The sequence below is a fragment of the Diadema setosum genome, chromosome 10 (assembly GCF_964275005.1).
Source record: "Diadema setosum chromosome 10, eeDiaSeto1, whole genome shotgun sequence".
NCBI lineage: Eukaryota > Metazoa > Echinodermata > Echinoidea > Diadematoida > Diadematidae > Diadema > Diadema setosum.
The window spans coordinates 23,262,410-23,283,704 of NC_092694.1; the positions used below are offsets into that span (position 1 = coordinate 23,262,410).

The window sequence follows — 21,295 nt, forward strand, 5'->3', positions numbered from 1 at the left end:
TACACATAGATTTTTAAAAGTAAGTCAGTACACGAATTCATAAGCATAAGCATATTTCCTTAGCACTGTATCAAAATCTTGGCAATAACTAACTCTCTACCTTGATTCGCTCGGAGAGCATAACCTAATTGTTATTTTGAGGTTAGATCACTAATCAGTGAAGCTGAAAGGTTGATATTATACAGGTTCTCAATGTGCTTGAAGCTGTTTTTTTTTTTTTTTTTTTTTTTTTTTTTTTAGGGGGGGGGGGGCGGTTCTAGGGTAGTTACCCCCTGGACAATTATTTCAGACCCTCCCCCCGGTCATAACCCTAACCGTAATCCTAATCCTGAACCTAATCTTCACCCTAAGCCAAACTCTAACCCTAACCCTAACCCTAATCCTAACTATAACCTTATCTATCACTGTCCTGTATTTAGCCGGGGGAATTGTCCTCGGGGAGTAATTACCCTGATACGTTCGTGGCGTCCTTAAAGTTAGACTTAAGAAAATTTTAGTGAGTAAATCAATATTTTATCTTCAAGAAATTGCAACAATAACCAGCAGTGTAATCTTTTCTTACTAAACTCAAATTGCTAACTCAGCAACTAAGTATGATAAGCCGTAAAATATGCAAAGATCCTGAAACTCCCACCCATACTTGCATTAAATTGGCAAATTTTTGTGATCAAAGTATGCAATACTCTTGTTTCTTACACAGATACCCAGGATGCATGCTCGTAATTTGAATCACCTCACAATGGTAAACAAAAAATAAAATCGACTTATACAGAATGATATATATTCTATATATATAATATTTTCAATTAATTTTCATGCTTCTAATCGACCTTTATTGTCATTGCCTGCATCCATCATCGATTTCACAATTTGTGCAATTATACTGCTCACGTGACCTCGCTATTCATGGCCCCAGCACCCACTGAAACCAACCAGCACGATTCTACCATGGCCGCAGCTGCTACATTAACTATAATTCCATTATCAGATGCCATCATTGTATGGACATTAATCCATCCACTTGTCAGTTTCTTAACGATTAGTAGAGAGCAGATGGAAAATATATTAATATGCTTTTCTGACTGTCTTTCTGTCTGTTATACCCTCGTTGCTAACTGATTTCCAAGCAGTGAGTGTAGATGAATAACACTTCGTGTAATCTCTTCTCACACTCCTTTAATCAACTGTAACAGTGTCTGCACAAAACTGTATGATATTGCCCAGCCATGAAAGAAATATCCCAGTGTATAGTGTTCGAGATACATTGTAAGAACCACTGCATAGGACCTAGATGGGCAATATGATTATATTGTGATGTTCCCGTGAAACAAAGACAAACTACATTGCAGAACGTAAATTCCATACGTTATCTAACTCCTCCCAGTGTGTGGATATAATCTGTCTTTAATAATCCGAACCACACAGAGGAAAAAGAAACACTGTTTTACCACACCGTTGCTTTTCATTTAAATCGGAAAACCGTCAGTGTGTGTGCTACTTGTGCAGTTTAGCTGAATATCTCCGCGAACAAGTGCAGTGTGTCTCCCACATTCTGTGCCTACTGACTGGGTGTAGCGTGGAAATAGACATGAAGTCTAGAAAAGTTTCAAAATGTATGTGGAACACTGTTTGTTTATTTGTAAACATATTTTCTACTTAACAAGCTTTCTGGTTGGCGTAAAATGAAAATGGAGTGTCTATTGAAGAAAGGAGAGAGATTATTAAAAAGATTTGTGAGGCCTGAAATGAAATTATGCCACTTCGAATGTTTGAATAGGAAAGTCTACTTCCAAGTGAAGTGAAAAAAAAAATGCAGTTCCTCTTTAAACCACCGCTATGTTACAAATTAATACCCTTCCTAAGATTGCGTCTAGTAATCATGAACAATCTTGGGCTTTAAAAAATATATCAATCATGTCATCAGTATACATTGAAGTGAACGAAATGTATATGAATGTCAAAAAAGTACTATAATGCGCATTAATTACACCCTTAAATCTTCACACCAAACTTTCTTCTCAACCATACTATGGTAACAATCAAAGTGAAGTAATTGATATTACTGACCATGCTCTTTTCCACTAAGGTCGAATTCAATACATTGCAGTTGTAGGAGTGTGTATCCTGCTAGGTAAACTGTACCGCCCCTCAAGGTTCTCTTGGCAGCTCCAAATAGTTTCATGCGCCCTCTACGTTAAAGATCTCATCAAACTGATATGTCATGATGGTGCACTTGGTTTTCTAATATCAATAAACAGGGGACCATTTACTTTCATGTGATCGAAATGAACGTCTGCTGAATGATGTGCTCTATTTCTCAATACATTATCCAGACTGTTAAAAATCCTGGATCCTGAATACCTACAGTGCAATTGGGAAACGTGCTCTCTCTTTTGGAGAAAGATCTGTACTTATTGGTTTGTAATTATTCTGTCGATAGTTTATCTGACCTACAAGGAGTTAATACATTTATACAAAGTGACGTCTACACTGAGATGACATAGGGTGGATCATGAATTGATCTACGGACTTGCGATCATTAAAATGCTTCAGTATTAATTTGATTTCATGCAAATTTTATATTACTTTGAAGAATTTGATCTTATTTTGCATTTGACTTTCTCGATGTTAATTTTCTGAGCTGTTTTGCATCTTATCTTCTTTTTTTTTGTTCAAAATTATTACGTATTTAGGTTTCTTTTTTGGTAATCATCAGCCAGAGGCAGTAAATCTTGGAACAGTATTTTTTTTTTCTTTGCTGAAATGACCTTTTCAAAGTTAGCGTAATACTTCATCGAGTGAATATCAACTAACATTTAAAGAGCTCCCTCCCGCCACCCCCAAAAATTTCGTTTGAATGATTCCTGTACAAAAAATTTCGCCTGTTGTTCGTCATTGGTATTGACTGCAAAATTGCAGTTGCTACAAAGAGCAAAACAGAATGTAGCTTTAGTAAAAGGTGATTATCATTTCGGGCATTTTATGAAAGTATCTGCTCGATTACAAGATATTTGTTTCTTTGCCTGTATAAATGTTTTTGGAAGTGACAAACACTGAGTACTTTATGAAGAAATGTTGAAAAGGAGACTAATAACAAACCGTACATTTTCGGAACTCAGTGATGATTTTATATTTCGATTCTTTTTTTTTTAATCCCATTGTTCATGAGAGGAAACCTAATTTTTTAGGTCTCCTGCTTGAAGACTACATGATTGTGTTCACTATAATGGCTTTTGCTTTTATTTGAAAATACGATGCAAGTTTGGGATGACATGAAGTGTGAAAGTAATTACCATCCGCTTTTTGAAAAGAAACTCTGTAACCATACGACGAGCCAGTTTTAGTATTGCTTTGCTTTGTTCGATACTTCTCTTCAACGTGTTACCGCAGTGTACTGATACGTGAGGATTACTAGTATGAAGACGAGGAACGGAGTGCAGACTGTAGACATCTCATTCGCATTACATGCACACACTGAAGGACTACTACGTGATAATCGTCATTATGCACTGTTTAAGTGACGTAATTGTGCTCAATTTTACGTAGAGTTGTAGAAATTGTGTAATGTTCATATATGCACTCTATATTTCTGGGAAATGAACTATCGGACTCATAAAATGAATGCAGGATGTGGAACCATTTGCTTAAAAGCAAATCACATCAGTGACATGAAGAATACAAATGTTTTATCATTTTGATAAGTGTCTTTCAATGTACAGAAAACGCCATTGAGTATGTTATGACATCATAGAGCCAAATGGACTAGATGGGAAGACATTTTTGAGTGAAATTGCACCAGAGTTGCCTCATGACAAAAATACATGAAGGGAATTACATTTACCTCATCAGAAAAGATGCAGTTTTGATACAATTATTGAGTGAAACGTCGAAGAATTTTCACTCCAAGTCCTCAAAATGAATAAAGCGTTTGCTCCTTGTCGTACTTAATTCTGAATAATCAAAATACGATCATTCTATTGCTGTATCAAAATGCTGTTTGAAATGTTGAAAGTCGAAATTTCATGGCCATTGATAGCGTCTCCATGTCAGGCTGCGCAAAGAGAAATGAAAATACAGAAATGAATTATCCAAGTCACGTAACACGTTTACTCATCAACCTTAATGTTATAAATATCTTTTTGTCCTTCCATGGTGTCATTTCAGATACAAAATATGACGTGATAGTTCTCCGTACGTCACGAGAGTTTCAAACAGCCTACAATAGACGTAACTCTACGCGCTCTACTGTCCCAAAGCACTCTTTATAATCATGAATGTGCTTGCAACAACAACTAAAAATTGTTGAAAGTGGAAAGTAATGTGACATTTTGCAATCCACGATATGATATTCATAAGTGTTCATTGAAGTGTCTTTCGTATATGATTTATCTTCTTTCATCTTAGTCTTTTATGCTGATATGCTGATAGCGAGCAAAATAACGCCTTCAAATTACTGCTATCAAGCAACACATCTTGTCCTGATATGAGACGGAATTGTCCTGCAAATTCATCTTGACGAAACGGATGATCGACCGACGGCAAGCGTATATGTTATTAACCATTGTACGATAATACTGCACATTGTATGACATCTTTCAAAAAAGAGGAGTTGTCTATAGGAATGACTTTTGATCGGTACTCTTTCATGAGGCATTAGATTATGATCATGCTTTCAATATTATGTACAATTTAGATAGACTGAAATCGTTATTATTATTTTTTTTAATCACACAACAGCTACGACTCTGTATGTGAAATTTATCATTGATTTGATTGGAATGGTCTGTGTAGATAATCTTTACTTCGAAGTACTGTAGATTTTAAAGGGAAGAAATATGCAAATAAGACACCGAAATAGTGAAGGATCGCACAACTGTACAAATTGTCATCTATGATAATGATATTATGATTGATATATTATATGATTAAAAACCCTACATTCACCTTGTTATTGCATGGTAATAACACTGCTTTGAAAATATGAGCAGAGTTTCGTGTTACCATGTTTTTCGTGTACTGAGCAGAGCTAAGTGCCTATGAAAATAAAACAAAATCTTCGCAGATTATTTCATCAACACAAATATTCCAGTGTCATATTGTGTGATTATTTCATGAGGTTGACTTATAGACGCATGCTATTCCACAGTGGGATAAAGTTGACTTTTAAAAAAATATCATGAATATGCCTTTTATAAAGTAAGTACTGTGTAACCTGTTCAGCCCACGTGGAACAGAGGAAGATTGGAGAGACTCTTGACGCTCGAGGGGAGGAATAAAGTTTTGTTGTTTATTCTAAGAAAGTCTGGTATGGTGGTGATCTATTTTGTGCCAATAATGATACGTGTGACATGTTGAGTTACCATCACCTTTTCCTCTCCTCCGTAATAAAACAAACAAGCAAACAAATAAACCTGCGCAATATCAACAGATCAAAGTCATTTCTTAAAAATCGGTCATGATAAAATACATTAATGGAATTTAGCTTTTCACATATAACTTGTCAAACAGTGACTCTAACGACAACCCCATATGCAAATAAGATGAATGTAATGATGTCATCAACTCTCCATCCGTTTTTGTACACAAAGTAGCATATTTTGTGGTGAATAATAATAGCAACTACAACCAGTTCTTTAAAAGTCGTTATTGTCAGTCTATTGAAACGCAACTAAACATGGCGCCAAGAGTGAATTCTCCGTTTCACGCAAGCAAACGAGGACAAAAATATTAAGCCTGCTTTGTTAATGAACGAATGCTGCTGTGTGGATTAAATCGAAAAATGTGAGCCAATTTGTACATCGCATTGGGAAACGCAGTGAATGAGTATGAAGTCTGAAGCAAAATAATGAAAAAAAAATCCTTATCACCTGTCACAATATATCTTGAACGAGGTTTGCTGACGAGGCAACAAATAATGCGTGCAAACAGTGGAGAAGACGGTTTTCTGGTGAATTCATTATTGTGGATATCGTAATCGTAATTCACCAGGAACCCGTTCTCCCAATACATCTCTAAATTTCTTCCCCTATAATGACGTAATAAAAAGCTACCAATGCGCATATTTGTTCTAGATACAGTGAATTGGATATCTTAAAAAACAGAAGCTATCAGTGCTCACCCGTTAATCGGGAGCCGCTTTAGCTTAACTTAGCTTAACTTAATGTAACAAAGTTTTCACGCGTTATTTCCACCGCTTAATCGGAACCGCTTTATGGTGTACTTTAAATCTAAGTCACGTGCATTCTTTTCTTTTCTTTTTTTTTTGGTCGGGAAGCCTCGGGAGAGATTTCTATGGTTGTCAGAAAAAAGAAAATCAAATCATTATCATGTAAATGTAAAGCATACAAAATTACCTAAATGCTAATCATCAATACAGTTTTCTCTGGTCTGCTGGTATAGCTCGCTATTATCAAGACAAAGGATCTGTAAATTTTGAAACGGTCCTAACAAGGCAAATTGGCAACTATTGTCCTGAGGCAAGAAGCCAGATGCCTCCAGCAGTTCTCTGAGATAAAAGATGCATAAGGGGTCAACAGAGGACCAGTGCACATCAAGGGTTCGCAGCCAGCGTAACTATTCGCTGATAAATGTCGATCCATTGTATATTTTTGGCCCCATTTCCTACAGCAATGAACCATTCGTTTTGGCAGTTGTGTTCCATTAGCCCACCTGCCTGACGTATTTATTCCTTTTGCACTATGTGTTTGCAGTAATGGGCCATTTATTTCACCTGCCTCGTTTAGAACGATAATTTAACAACGTATTCAAATTCTATGCGTGCCTCATCAAACAAAGGTGGTTACTGGCGACTAGTGAACTTGTCTGTGAATGACTTGCACGACAAAACAGAAATATCAACGCGTTCAAATTGAATATATAAGCTAAAAATTTATATAATAAATATTTTAACTTAGAAGTTTATTGAATAACATATTACTATGTTAATATTCGAAAAGAAATTATCTCGGATTATGGATAGATTTCAAAACCGGTTTATTTGGTGTCAATAGCTCAGTTAGGTTTGCCTAGACTAGTGAGTGCTACGAGGTCGTAATAAGATTTGCAGGATATTAACGATATAGCAGGCAGTAAAAGTGCACTTAACTTAAGATGAATAGGTGCGTTTCATTTGCTAAGCAAGTATGAAACGGGTATTAACATATTTCCCGGACTAAGAGCGTGATTATATTGAAATTAGTTAAAGAGGTCATACAGTATTTAGACTCTTACATTTACCACCCGATCAATGTGTAAGGGTTCGAATATATGCAATCGGAGAGTACAAAACACAGAGCGACTAACACCATGGAACCGTGCACGCATCTTTAATGTAAAAACAATCTGAATATGGATCACCACCTAAAACTTTCCAATATTGTTCCTTTTATCACAATGGATCCATCCTGAAAATGTCGTCACGACCCCTTCATAAAATTCCGTGCATGCAATATTGCTAACAGACAAACACATGTAACAAACTACCAAACGAACAAACAAACCCCGTCAAAAACAACCTCCTTGTCCGAGGAAATGATGATGATGGCAACGACGACAACGACGACGACGACGACGATGATGATGATGATTATACTAGTGTTGCTACAACGTATTGTGACATTTTACCTCCTGAATAAACCATTCAGTGTTTATCACTGTCTTATAAGACAGTCCTGCTATTACCAATTCGCCAGCATTGCCAGGCACCCATGATTTACAGGGTCATCCCAGGAGACCGACACCCACTAGTCATAGACGGCCCACGAGTTCGACATTGAATAAAGGTCCATTAGTCATAAAACCCACGAGTCATACAGCCCATGAGTTTGACACTAGGGAAGTAAGGCCCATGAGTCCGACACTAACCAAAACAAAGCCCATGAGTTCGACACAAAGCAAAAAAGGCCCTCGAGTTCGACGCTAGGTGAAAAAGACCCACAAGTTCGACACTGCTATAGGTGTAAACGATCCACGAGTTCGACGCAACATCACGGGCCGTAATGTATCTTTCTCTTCTCGTATGCCTCGTTAGCTTAATGTCAAATTCATAGGCCTGGTAACTCATGGGCCTTTTTTTGTCAAGTGTCGGACTCATGGGCCTTATTTGCTTAGTGTCTAACTTATGGGCTGTATGACTTGTGGGTTGTATGATTCATGGGTGTCGAACTCGTGACGTGCACCCGATTTACACACCTGGGTTTGTCAGGGACCAAAAACTGGAAAGACGTCTTGTCCAAGGATGTACTCGCTGGGCAGGACTCGGATCCATGATCTCTTGTTAACCTATTCTGTGCCAGGCATTGTTGACAGTGTGTACAGAGCTTATGGGGGTTTCTCTGACAATGGGCACTCAAAGCACTCATAATGTTAATGTGCCCAAAACCTATTATATCATGTAACAGTGATCCCAATCTCAAAGAGAGGAAGAGAAAATGACTGCAAAAATTTGGTGTCAAGTGTTTTTTAGAGTAAGATATCAAGACAATTAGCCTAAAGAAAAAACAACATACAAACGTATGGGACAATAACTAAGTATAGTAACGTCATTACTTGACCTGATTTCACATGTAACTGTGACTACTATCTCTGAGTTGTTACAAAAAACATAAACTTCGCAATTCCAAATGTTTATTTGCTCTTTTTTTCGATCCTGATAAACTGTAACCATTCTGTTTTAACGCTCTTGTTTTTTCCTCAGGATCAACGTGAGTAAGGAATGGCATAGCCCAATATCAACCAATTTCCATCCTTAGATCCTTAGAAATTAAAGTGAACATGTAGTGGACCTTCAAACTTCTTTCGTCAGTGAAGAAGTAATGTGGGAACAGTTTGATACGCGAGCATCCCTTTCTCCCCTCTCTGGATATCCTACCCCCCCCCCCCCTCCTCCTCCTCCTCCTCCTCCTCCTCCTCCTCCTCCTCCTCCTCCTGAACACCAACCGTGTTACAATCCTCTGCATATTGTCGAGTAAATGTGGCGGTAATTACACTCTGGCCTCGTCTCTTTCTAATTGAATATAGCACCATCATCGACCTCGATTAATTACCAGTAACGAGATAGCGGCCAGATATGAGCCGCACACGCTCGCGCGTCCCACTTATCAACGCCGGAGTTCACAACGATGCGCAAAGTCGGCGCAAATGAATTCGATCTAGACAATTTCAGTTGAACACTCTTACCCACTCCCCTTTTCTGAAGGGAGACAGAAAGGGCAGAGTGGGAAGTGAAGGAAGGGTGGGGAGACTATAAATGCCCTTCGAAAGTTCTTTGCGTCATTGCAATTCATATACATATTATATCTGTTTTGATCTGCACTCACCTATGTAATAAAACATCATCTCCACTAAAAATAAAATAAAAACAAGCAAAAAGACAAAACCAAAGCAATGTACCCGCATGTACCAACAGGTTACGCAATAAAGATATGCGATAGGGTTATCTTATAACAGAGAGCTGTATTATTCATTGTGTTTTGAGACACGAATGAACTCGTTTTAGTATGTTTGTCGCTCTAATGATCTGATTTTATTCGATGTGCTTTGAGGCACGATTGAACAAGGTTAAGTATGCTTGTCGCTCTGTTGATTGGATTAAGATGTCAGGAAATCTCCAAAGATACCAAACGTCTCTATCATGATGCAAATTGGAGGCATTTAAGTTGACATCTTGTAGCGAAATAAATAAAGTTTGGATTTGAATGATAAAAAGTCATTAGTCATCCATCACGATAGGAGAATGAACTCCGCCTTCACGAGGAATGTTTGCCGCCAACTCGTGTATTTGAACCAAGTCAGGCGTGCAGTTCTCAAAACGAGAGAGAGAAAAAAAAAAACACCTTTTGTTGACGTGGGACAATCTCCGTGGTCCCATCTGTAACCCTCGACGTGGGAACGAATATCGGACTGACGATGCTTGGTATAGTATAGATTATTATGAAAGTGTGGCCAACATAACAGCGCCAACCGGGGGTTCTGTTTTAATGAGCCCATGATTGAATAGAAAACCTTGCGCACCTTAATAGAATCCTGAAAGGTTTGAGCTCATAGACGTGGAGGGGGCAAGCTGTGAGGAATATCGAAATTCGTACTCTGGGTAAGTAGTATCATTTCCTCGTTGTTTTATGATGTATTTGGTAACCAAACTGGACCGAAGCGACTCGGCATGTGAGTTTGGAGTTCTGATAGATCGCGTCCTGTTTGGAGAGTGTGCTTGTGCGTGTGTGTACCAATGTCATTGAAGTGAAAAGTAGGCACAAGTACTTGATCAAATAGAGTGGGATAGATATGCGATGTGTCATTCGCATGGCACGTGTACCATCAACATTGTTATGTGTTTTATTTCTATTAGAAAGCACTAATTCACACCGTGTTAGTGGGTATCCTTATATTATCTATATTGCAACAGGTAATGTTTCATTTGTGGGGTATGTGTACAAGGCACGACAGGGGTATCGCAGACAGTTTGTTGGCTTGTACGTGTTGTAAGCAGGTGGTCTGAATCTTGTTGAGGGGGAAAAAGGTGTGACTATAACCATGCAAACAGCGGAGGGATCACGAGTAGATGAATAGGCCGTTTCTACAATGTATTACAATTTATGGATGTTCCTTTCTAACAGCTTAGTAACGAAATATTTCATTCACCTGCAGGAATTCTCTTAGTTGTTGCTAGGTACATTGTAGGGCAAGCCTCCGGCAAGTTTTGTGGTTGTAAAGGCCCCGTCACACTACAGCGAATGCCCAACGAATGCCAAGCAAATGCCCAACGAATTCGAAAATGTGAAGACAGTTTGCATCCGTTGCTAATACTAGAATACTTCGTAAAATGTTTGACGTTCTTTGTATTCATTAGCTATTCGTAGGGATTCGCAGAGATACGCTGGAGATTTTGGACGTGTTAAAAAAAAAAAAAAAATCGGCTCCAGCGTATCTCTGCGAATCCCTACAAATAGCTAATGATTACAAAGAACGCCAAGCATGTTACGAACTATTCTAGTATTACCAACGGATGTGAACATATCTTCAAATTGTCAAATTTGTTAGACATTCGTTGGGCATTCGTTGGGCATTCGCTGTAGTGTGACGGGGCCTTCAATGACTAAAGCACGCATAAAATCTGCATACAGTATACAGAACAAGTTTATTCCATTCTTGTCTAGGATTACAATGGAACAATTCGCTAATATATTCGAATTCTTTGGGTACTTTATATCAAACACTTTTTGACAACTACTAGTAAAAAGCTTGCACGAGCCCCAAGGTTTCCTGCCATAGCAAGAGTTAGTGTATGCCATGTGTGTTCGAAGTGTTAAAATACGCTGAGTATCTCCAAATGGGTGGCATAGTTTATTAGGCCGGCCGTTAGAGGTAAAAAAAATAATAAACCCATAATTCTGAAACTAACTGATGTATTCCGCTGGTAGGAAACCTGATAGGGCAATAGGATGAATGATCAGATCAACGTATGACCTTAAGAACAAGATAGCCAATAAAGATCACCCACTGTCTGTAATTACTGGAGGGACCAGCAAGAAAATACAAAGGACAGAATATCGGCGAGTATATCTTACTTTGAATAAAGTGCGTATTCAGGACATAAATCATAGCATCATTGTTACCACTGCAAAAGTGTAAAAGGCTTTCGGAAATACTTTGGGAACTAGCACCACGATGTCTTTTGTTGATGCGCTTGACCTACGAATAGATGAGACGTGTGATACCACCATTTTTTTCGTTCCAAAGTTAGTTTGAGGTATAGCTGACAAAATGCCGTGCTTCAGCAGTATCCGATGTCTCTTTAACAGCGCATGAGTATAGTATCAATACGGCCGAAGTTTGTTACTGCACAATACATTATACACAATGCCATGACATCAAGCACACAAGGTTGTATACTATGTTCATAAACTTATATTCATTTGTTTTTCTCACGCAATGTTTTCATTGCTACCAGTCTATAGAAACATTCATGCTTGTTTCACATTGGCCAGAAGTCGGCATATTCCTGCGTGCATAAGACGTAGGAATTCTTGGTTGAACCCCAAACATACCATTATTATTGTGTCTACGAAGTTCGATAAACATAGAGATAGTACTCCTCCCTGAAAGAACACAGAGTTAGCACGTTCTGTGAGGTCTAATGGGAACTTTGTAGTGTAGTGTTTTCCTTGTAAACCTACATTGTTTGCCAATCTGTTTCGCTTTATATCTACCGATGTCTCCCCATATTTCACTCATTCATTCAAACAAGGGCGACAACAATAGCACCGACAACAATGAAAATAATGCTCATGTAGTAGTCAATGCCCAATTCAACATTTTATTCATCGTTCCATATATAGAGAGAACAAGGCACTATATCATAACGACAGCGCTGAATAGGTGATCATCTCGCCTACCGGCCGAGTGGTGCGGACTTCCCACCACGTCTACAGGGCGATGACACTGTATGTATAATTACCATGAGACAACTCATTCATCACTGTCTCCGTGGATGAAAACGAAGACGTGTTGATGATGACTCCGTCATCTCCAGGCCAACGTTGGTGGGGTTGTTAACTCTTTCAACCCCATCAAAAAGTCACGCGTATGATTAACGTAATATCGTTGGGTTGGTCACCTATACAAACCGTCATCCAGAAATGACAAGGTTAATAAAGTTTCTCTCTCGTTTTCCCCACAGTCTAGGATTTGGAGAAACTGTCTTCATGACAAAAAGCTCATGCAACAATTGGCAAAGGAGAACACTGGATACAAAAATTGTGCCAAAGAAACGTTTAAATAAAGGAAAAAATGGAGCAGGTAATGTGTGATTACCAAGATACCATAATACATAATGCAAACACAAACGGGAGAGGTATCGGTCCCACATACCGAAATTAATGTGGCTATTCTACCGCTTACGACATGGTCAGCAGTAATTTGTTATGACTAAGTTTTAACTATGTTATTTTGCATGACATAAAATGAGGAAATATGCGCGTATTGCAGTGCGGTATTGTGCTATGGGGGTATGGAGGGAGTAGATCTTATTACAACATCTATATGTGACAATTTTAGACATAAAGTACCGAGTTTACCCCCACGAAACTGGAGGCTGCCTGACGAAACTGTCTTGAGTATAATGATCATTATTAGTGACATGAGGTGTTATCTGAAATACTTTCTTACTACACCAATGTCATCATCAGATCAGATTCATAGAATCACATAAAGCTTGCCATAGGTTTGCAGCCCTGATAACAAACATGCGAAAGGCGGGGGGGGGGCGGTTATCGCAACGATATCTTGCTTAATATTCTTGGCGCGACATCGAATTCACAAGTATCAGAAACGTCAAATTGGTGTGAATGATATCGTCACAACTAAATGTTACAAAGGTGTTATGGGAAGAAGACATACAACTCCACGACAATTTACATTGTATTCTGCCCCTGTTGATAGCCATTTGGCATGATGTTGTTGCCGTTCATGACATCAACAACACAAAACACGTTGAGGTGTGAATTTTCTTCAATTTGTCTCCCTCTCTACAACAATTCACACCTCAACCTTCACCCCCTCTGATTGATAATGTATATTTATTCTCTTGCTTTCAAAACACGTTGTTCGTAACTTTAGTAAGAAGAATATTGACTTCAAAACTGCATAGTTTTGGTGATGGAATATGCTCAATGCTTGTACTATACGTTGTTTGTCTTTTCCACCGTACCGCACGTACGCGCAAGGAACAAAGAAGGTATCACCCGATGACACCAACACACACGGGTTGCACACCCATGACACTGAATGTGACCAAGTGCTGGATATGCTCGGAGCCCGCTGCACCACGAAACGACCATAGGACTGACAGACTATGGATCCGAAATGAATCACAATCGCCTCATAATCAACACACTTGTTTATTTCAGATCCAAAGTCTGTCAGTCGTATATAGTCCTGAATCCGTGTGCGGCGGGCTTTAGTTTCTTTTTCGCGACTCTTGCTGTCCTTTGTTTTGAATTGTTTTGTTTTTGCGGGATGGGCAATTTCATGTAGAACGGGATGTTGTTATTTATTCCTGTTTTGACTTCCTCCTGTACTATATGATTATGATTATAATTGTTGCGTGTCTTAAACGTAATAAGAGATGCAATTTATGCATCGGAAAAACAGTTCGAGTGGCTCATATATAGTATAGGGCATATTATGTACTGGTATAGGTTGAAAAATAACTCAAGTGTGATTATTGTCCATCACATTAACAGTAGACGTTTCTCCTATCTTTTGCTCACTTTGTGTGTGTGTATGTGTGTGTCTGTGTCTGTGTGTAATGGTTACAGTTTGTTATTCCGAAGGTTCGTTAATTCGAAGGTTATAGTCATTCGCGAAGGTTCGGTTTATGTCTTTTTCAGTGAGTAATTGTCACCACAATGTTTTTATTTTTTTTTTATTTATTATTATTTTTTTTTAGACTCTGCTAGCGAAGAAGAACAAACATTTGATTATTCACTGACGGATTGTAGATTCAAAGTGAAAACTGGATTTTGTTCGCGCGTTGTTTTATTTTTCGATGCGTCAATGCACTTTCACACATTACTGCATTGGACACAAATTAACGTTAGGAATACACAATCTCAATACCTGTATGATCATACATTATTTTACAGCGGTCTATATTGTTAATGAGTTATTGACCCAGTGTGAAAGAAATTCTTAAAAATCATACTTTCGAAATTTTAGTGTCCTTACAACATTGAGTTTACCAAACGCCTCTGCAATGATCGAATTAAAGAATACCAAAGCACTGGTGAGTAATTGGTATCGTATAATAGTTGCACCGTTTTAGAGAACTTCCCGACACGCAATATTATTATTTTTCTGTAAGTTACCGGTAATTTGTGACTGGAGTCCGGAGTTATATCGGTTTCAGTAAATCTATAGACTACAACTGCTGATGCAGACACGACGAGGCAATGGTAAGCATGACGGAAATGGTGGTTTCTGGTTGGTTTTCCTCAAAGCGATTATCGAAACCAAACTAATATTTTTTTAAATATATATTTATATTCAACAACGATCTGTTCTGTTTTGTTTCATTTTTGTTTTGTTCTTCCAGTATCTTTTTTTTTATTCAGAAAGAATTTAATGCAATATGGAGTAAACATATAACACTCAGTCAAAAAGACAGGGGAATGAGGAAATAGCAATACATGCACCGCCTCGCCGTGCATTTAAACAGAAACCTCGTTTTATTAATAAAAGGAAGTGGTTCCTGATATTTTATGTTGAGTTTTTCAAACACATCTGCGCTACATCATTTCGTCACAAACACAACACGACTACTTACACCAAAATGACCTATATTTTCTTTCCTTGTTCTCACAAGATAAAAAACCCTACGTTGCCCTATACCTTCAGTATGTGTATGCTGAATGCTGCAGGTCACCCTGAAAGTACTAGCAATCCGTTTCAACGTCGCCATATACGTACAGATAAGTTAGATGAATTCCCATTCTTGGATAGCAAAGCGCAAACCCTCCGCCAATTAAAAGGTCACGTACCTCTGTCGAACTATCTACACCTCCTTTAAGAAAAACGCTGCATCCGGATCATGATCCGGATCACCCGGCACAAAACCCCCAAACAACCCACAAAAAAGAGTACCTAGCTGTTCCTTTAACCATATTGAACCTATTGTTGAAGATGTCATCAATATCCGTTCGTAGCCTTGCGAATTTCTCGCTAACAGACAATCAAAAAAGAGCCGACGAAAATATTAAACTCCTTACATTGGATGAGGTAATAGGATCCAGAAAAGTGCAACTCAGACAAAGGTTGCTGCATGCACGCAGTGGTTCGAGAGCCCGGCGGTCAACAGGTCTACGTTGGTGTGATCCTCAGAAGGTCGGATGTCTCCTTGGAAGTATACTTGAGATTGGATGCGAATTAAGGAGTCGGAGAGCGACAATGGGAAGATCACACACTAATGGGTCGTCCTACCGCACACTGAAAGGTGTAAAGCTGATACGGTATTACTGTCTGAGAGAATGAAATGTCATGGTGACTGGCAAGATGAAAGAGCACGACGAAAGATTGACATAATGCTAGAAAGACAGACAGACAGACAGACAGACAGAAAGGTAAAGAGATAGAGAGGTGGGGATGAAAAAAAGATAATTCCGAAGAAAAAACGAGAAGAGAGAGTGATGAATATTGATAGTAAGAAAGAGAGCGACAGAGGTAATAGGAAGAGGAAGGATATAGGAAATAATATATGTAGAAAGAAAGAGATAGAAAGAGAAATATTGGCTAATGACTGATGACCAGTATAAGTGGGATTGATGCGAAGTAGTGTCTCTTGGTTTCTTAAAAGTGCGCAATTTTTAATAGCTAGTAGAAATAAAGTGCAGCTGAAGTGTAATTTTACTCCATATCTAAGTTGACGTGGACAAGTAGAAAAAATAAAACAAACAGAATGGGGCACATTTTTATCAAATCGGACGTGAAATTATTTTATTTTGATGTTTAGAATATCTTCAAAAATATTATACCATGGAGCTACTACGTTGTAGCTCCTTGATTATGCACTAATCTGTGTACAGACCAATATGGGAGTGCAACTGTGAGGTTAGAATGGCGTAGCATTGCACTGTCCATAAGGTGAACACGTTGAGCAGTTCATCAGAGCTCTATGACCTTACCGAACTTTCGGGCAAGGAGGTTGAGTGTGGAGAATGTGAGCTGCCCTCTTCGAGGGCGATTGAGCTGTTGAGAGGGAAAATTGATGAATGCAGTGGTGTTGCCAATTTGAAGCGCAATGACCTAATTAACGTGTAATTTTATGAAAAAAAACCCACACAGGCTCTCTCACACCCACGCACCCACACACACGCAGACACACACACTCTCAAAGCTGTATACCCTTTACGTGTATACTATGATATCGCAGACCATGAGGTAGTAATGAAAAACAGTATATCGTATTAGCAGGTTTCTATGCAGACGGAAAACCAGGTTGATAAGTTGGACGCGCTTTTTTGAAAGGTTTATTTATCTCTCCTTCTCTGCCTCCCGCGTTGCTTTATTCTCTTTGTCTCCGAGTCTTTTTAAGCTTGCATGTCATAATACTGTGGAATAATCAAACACCTTTTTGTCCTTGCTGTCACCGACTCAATTTATGCCGAGAAGGTCTACTTATCAGCTTCCCTGCACTCAACTTTTAAAACCGTTTCCTTGCATCCCTAGTCCTCTTGAATCTCACTGACGTATATTGTCATGATCGTTGAGGGCGAAGACAGACCGAGAGAAGTTGATCGACGATCTTCAAGACTACTCTCGCCCATGGCCAGTGGCGTATCTAGGGAAAACGGCGCCCGGGGCAAGCCCACGAAAATTGCGCCCCTAATATCTGAAAAAATGTTCAACCCCAACCCCATCCTGGTAGGGACTTTAAACAAAGTCCACATGATGCTTTTTCAAGCACTTAAAAGGGATCTTTTGAAGTGATTTAAATGTAATGAATTTTGATAGATTTTGGCGAGCGAGGGCAGCGAGCGAGCCGAAAATTTTTGTATTTCAGCTTACAAAACATGGAATTTTTGTCATTTTTTGCTTACCAAATCTTACAATTCTGATCAAGATATAGTGACAGCCTTATAGATATCGATTTATACCAAAAAAACTGAGGACTTTAAGAAATACTCTAAATTAGTGCGCGCGAGTGAGCCGAAATTTGTAAATGTCCTCGTCATCATCACGTATTGTTCTTATCTTTTTTTATATATAAATTTTGGCGAGCGAGCGCAGCGAGCGAGCCGAAATTTTTTGTATTTCAGTTTAAATTTGTATTTCAGCTTATTTCAGCTTAAATCTCACAATTATAGTGACGACCTTATAGATAACGATTTATTCCAACAAACTGAGGACTTGAAAAAATACTCTAAATCAGTACGAGCGAGTGAGCCGAAATTTGTATATTTCTGCGTCATCATTACGGTTTTTTCTTATCTTTTTTTATTTTTTTTGCGCCCCCCTCCCCCGTATGTTCGAAACCGTTGGCGTCCTCTTTTGATCCAATCGCCGATCGCTTCAGAACGAATGAAATTGCAGTCGCTGCTCCGTGTAACATTTTCCTGCTAAATATAAAATGACATGAGTAAACACAATAGACATTATCATTTTGTCCGCGTCATCGTCACGTTTTGTTCTTATCTTCTTCTCTTTTTTTTTATACAAATTTTGGCGAGCGAGCGCAGCGAGCGAGCCGAAAATTTTTGTATTTCAGCTTACAAATCATGAAACTCTTGTCATTTTTTGCTCATTAAATCTTACAATTCTAATCAAGATATAGTGACGGCCTTATAGATAACGATTTATACCAACAAACTGAGGACTTGAAAAAAATACTCTAAATTAGTACGAGCGAGTGAGCCGAAATTTGTATATTTCCGCGTCATCATTACCTTTTGTTCTTATATTGTTTGATTTGTTGTTGTTTTTTTACGCCCCCCCCCCCCATGTTCGAAACCGTTGACGCCTTCTTTTGATCCAATTGGCGATCGCTTCAGAACGAATGAAATTGCAGCCGCTGCTCCGTGAAACATTTTGCCTGCTAAATATAAAATGACATGTGTGAACACAATAGACACTGTCATTTTGTCATCATCACGTTTTGTTCTTACCTTCTTTTTTGTGTAAATTTTGGCGAGCGAGCGCAGCGAGCGAGCCAAAAATTTTTGTATTTCAGCTCACAGAACATGGAATTTTTGTGTGAACACAATAAACATTGTCATTTTGTCCGTGTCATCATCATGTTTTGTTTTTATCTTGTTTAATTTGGTTTTCTGCCCCCCCCCCCATTCTCCCTCCCACTTCCGGGCGAGGTTTTTTTTTTTTTTTTCTTCTTCTTCTTCTTCTTCTTCTTCTTTTCTTTTTTCTTCTTCTTCTTCGTTTTTTTTTTCTTTTTTTTTTCTTCTTCTTCTTCTCCTTTTCTTTTTTTCTTCTTCTTCTTCTCCTTTTCTTTTTTTCTTCTTCTTCTTCGTTTTTTTGCGCCCCCAAGGAGTGGCGCCCGGGGCACGTGCCCCCCTTGCCCCCCCCCCCCTAGATACGCCACTGCCCATGGCGTTCCCTTGAACAAAAGCGTGTGTCAATATTTTCCTGATCAGAGGATTGTCTTAATTTCGTTCCATTTCCTTTCGGTTGCTCATTCAGATGTTATCTTATTCTCTGATGATTCACAGTCATTACAGTGGAAATTTGCTTAGAATAACGATTGCGTGTAATACGGTGAGGAAGATCTCCCACGGTTTACTTCATATAATATCATAATTAAACATACATTATATGGAATTATTGTATACACACATACACGCATACATCATACATACATACACCTATACACACATATATGCATACACACATATACATGTAGCCATTAGATATCCCTCCCTTTTTTCATGCGATCCATTACATGCATACATATTTTGTGGATGATACTATTATACATCTTTTGCTCGAAACCTTCCGAAGTGGTTTATTGGCAAAACGAGGGCTACTACATTGTGATAGCAAAGCCTCCGCTTGATGGTCTTCAACAGACCACCATACCTGTTCTCCGCATTACACGATGCTAAACCAATTTCGGTCTGTTAAAGCACGTCACAAGATTTTGTATCGGGTTGGTCCACGTCACGTGGTTTACTCATTACGCTCGCATTCAATGAAGTCATGTCGCGAGCACGATGTATAATTCAATGGACTCGTTAACTGTGGCTATATTATAACTTCGCGCTGGCTATATTGGCGGAACTAGTGCACGCTGGTAGCAATTGCGCAAAGAAAAAAAATGAACCTAATGGAGTTTAGCTATATACCTCAATTACGTGGAGGAAATTATAATGTATCAACATCTTATTAAGATAGTAAAAATTGTTGCTGATCAGAGATTAAATTGAATTTTTGATTGATGAGGTGCACTGATTTTCCTGTAATATCTGAAATATTATTTTGATCACTTACTACTGTAATGGTATAGGTAGCACCTTGGTAAAGATATTGATAATTTACACCAAACGACATTTTTTCTTGTCACAGAATAATTTTGAAATGGAGAATGGAAGGAGGTTTGTGTTGCCATGACAACTGTTTAATAAAATATTATGACGATTTTGGGCAAATCCTGAACACTGTTTGTTTTCAAGCCTCATTCTAATTCCACGTAAATGGCTCAGGATTAGAGCCATCCATTTCTACAGTTTTGTTCTTGTGTAAAGGACTTGTGTGAAGAGTTGACAATAGATCCATTTTCCTCTTATTGACATCATAGGAACTTCAACTTTGATACACAACCACTTGACTTTGAATATTGTGTTAGTAAACAAAAGGTGATCAGCTTTAGGCTTGCCCAATCTCTAATGTTATACCGGCATGGATGATAAATGACTTCAATCCAGCAAATGTGTACGATTAAAAAAAAATAACAACTTTATTTAGTACATAATAAAAGACAATACGAATAACGAATGCAGGTGTCCCCCACAGATAAATGTGTTTACTGTTGTGTAATATGGACGTGTAGTGAGAGGTGAGCATGAAGATTATGGCACGGTGATTTTAAGAAAGAAAGAAACCAAATCCATTGCAGAAATTCTAGGGAGTCTGCAATATCCATCATTATTACGCGAACCTTTGATTAACAGGCCTTGCTTTTACGTGCGTATGTATGCACAGAATGAATTACGCTGTAAACTGGAAGGCTATATAGTACTATTTCACACACACACATACACATACACACCAACACACACACACACATACCCACACAGACAGACAGACAGACAGACACACACACACACACACACACACACGCATACACACACATGCAAGTAGATGACTCGGGCTTGAAGTTAGGTATATAATTGATATTGCTACGTGTTCACTACTTCCTATCATTGAATATCGATGGCATTCCAGACCAAAGATCCATAAAGACTCTCAGTTAGTTCCATGTTAGGATATACAACGTAATAGCTAACATTATTTCTCTTTTCTTTGTTTCTCTTTTCGGAAGTTCATCTATAGACCAAGAATAGAGTGCGTGAGAAACGCAAATAAGAGAGCTGAGTTGAGTAACGTGACCGATGACATCACTATATCAAAGGCGTCAAAGGGGAGCATGGAGGAAAATCAATACAAGAATCATGCAATGAAGAGAGTTAACATGGAAAAACAAATATGGGTAGAAATGGTCAAGGATTGGTTTGACTGAGAAGACGCGCAAAAATAATTTTGAGAGGTGAGCGTTCTAGAAAGAAAGCGAAAT

General features: G+C 38.5%; 1 protein-coding gene across 2 annotated transcripts in view; it reads left to right on the forward strand.

The window, feature by feature from the left end:
- Nucleotides 1-10,023: 10,023 nt before the first annotated feature.
- Nucleotides 10,024-21,295, forward strand: part of LOC140234481 (uncharacterized) — a 55,642-nt gene continuing 44,370 nt past the window's right edge. Inside the window, exon 1 of one of the 2 annotated variants that reach the window (XM_072314524.1) lies at nt 10,024-10,090. The gene's annotated coding sequence lies outside the window, so the exon portion shown is untranslated. The remainder of the gene's footprint in view (nt 10,091-21,295) is intronic. The other variant, XM_072314526.1, reaches the window with a different exon arrangement.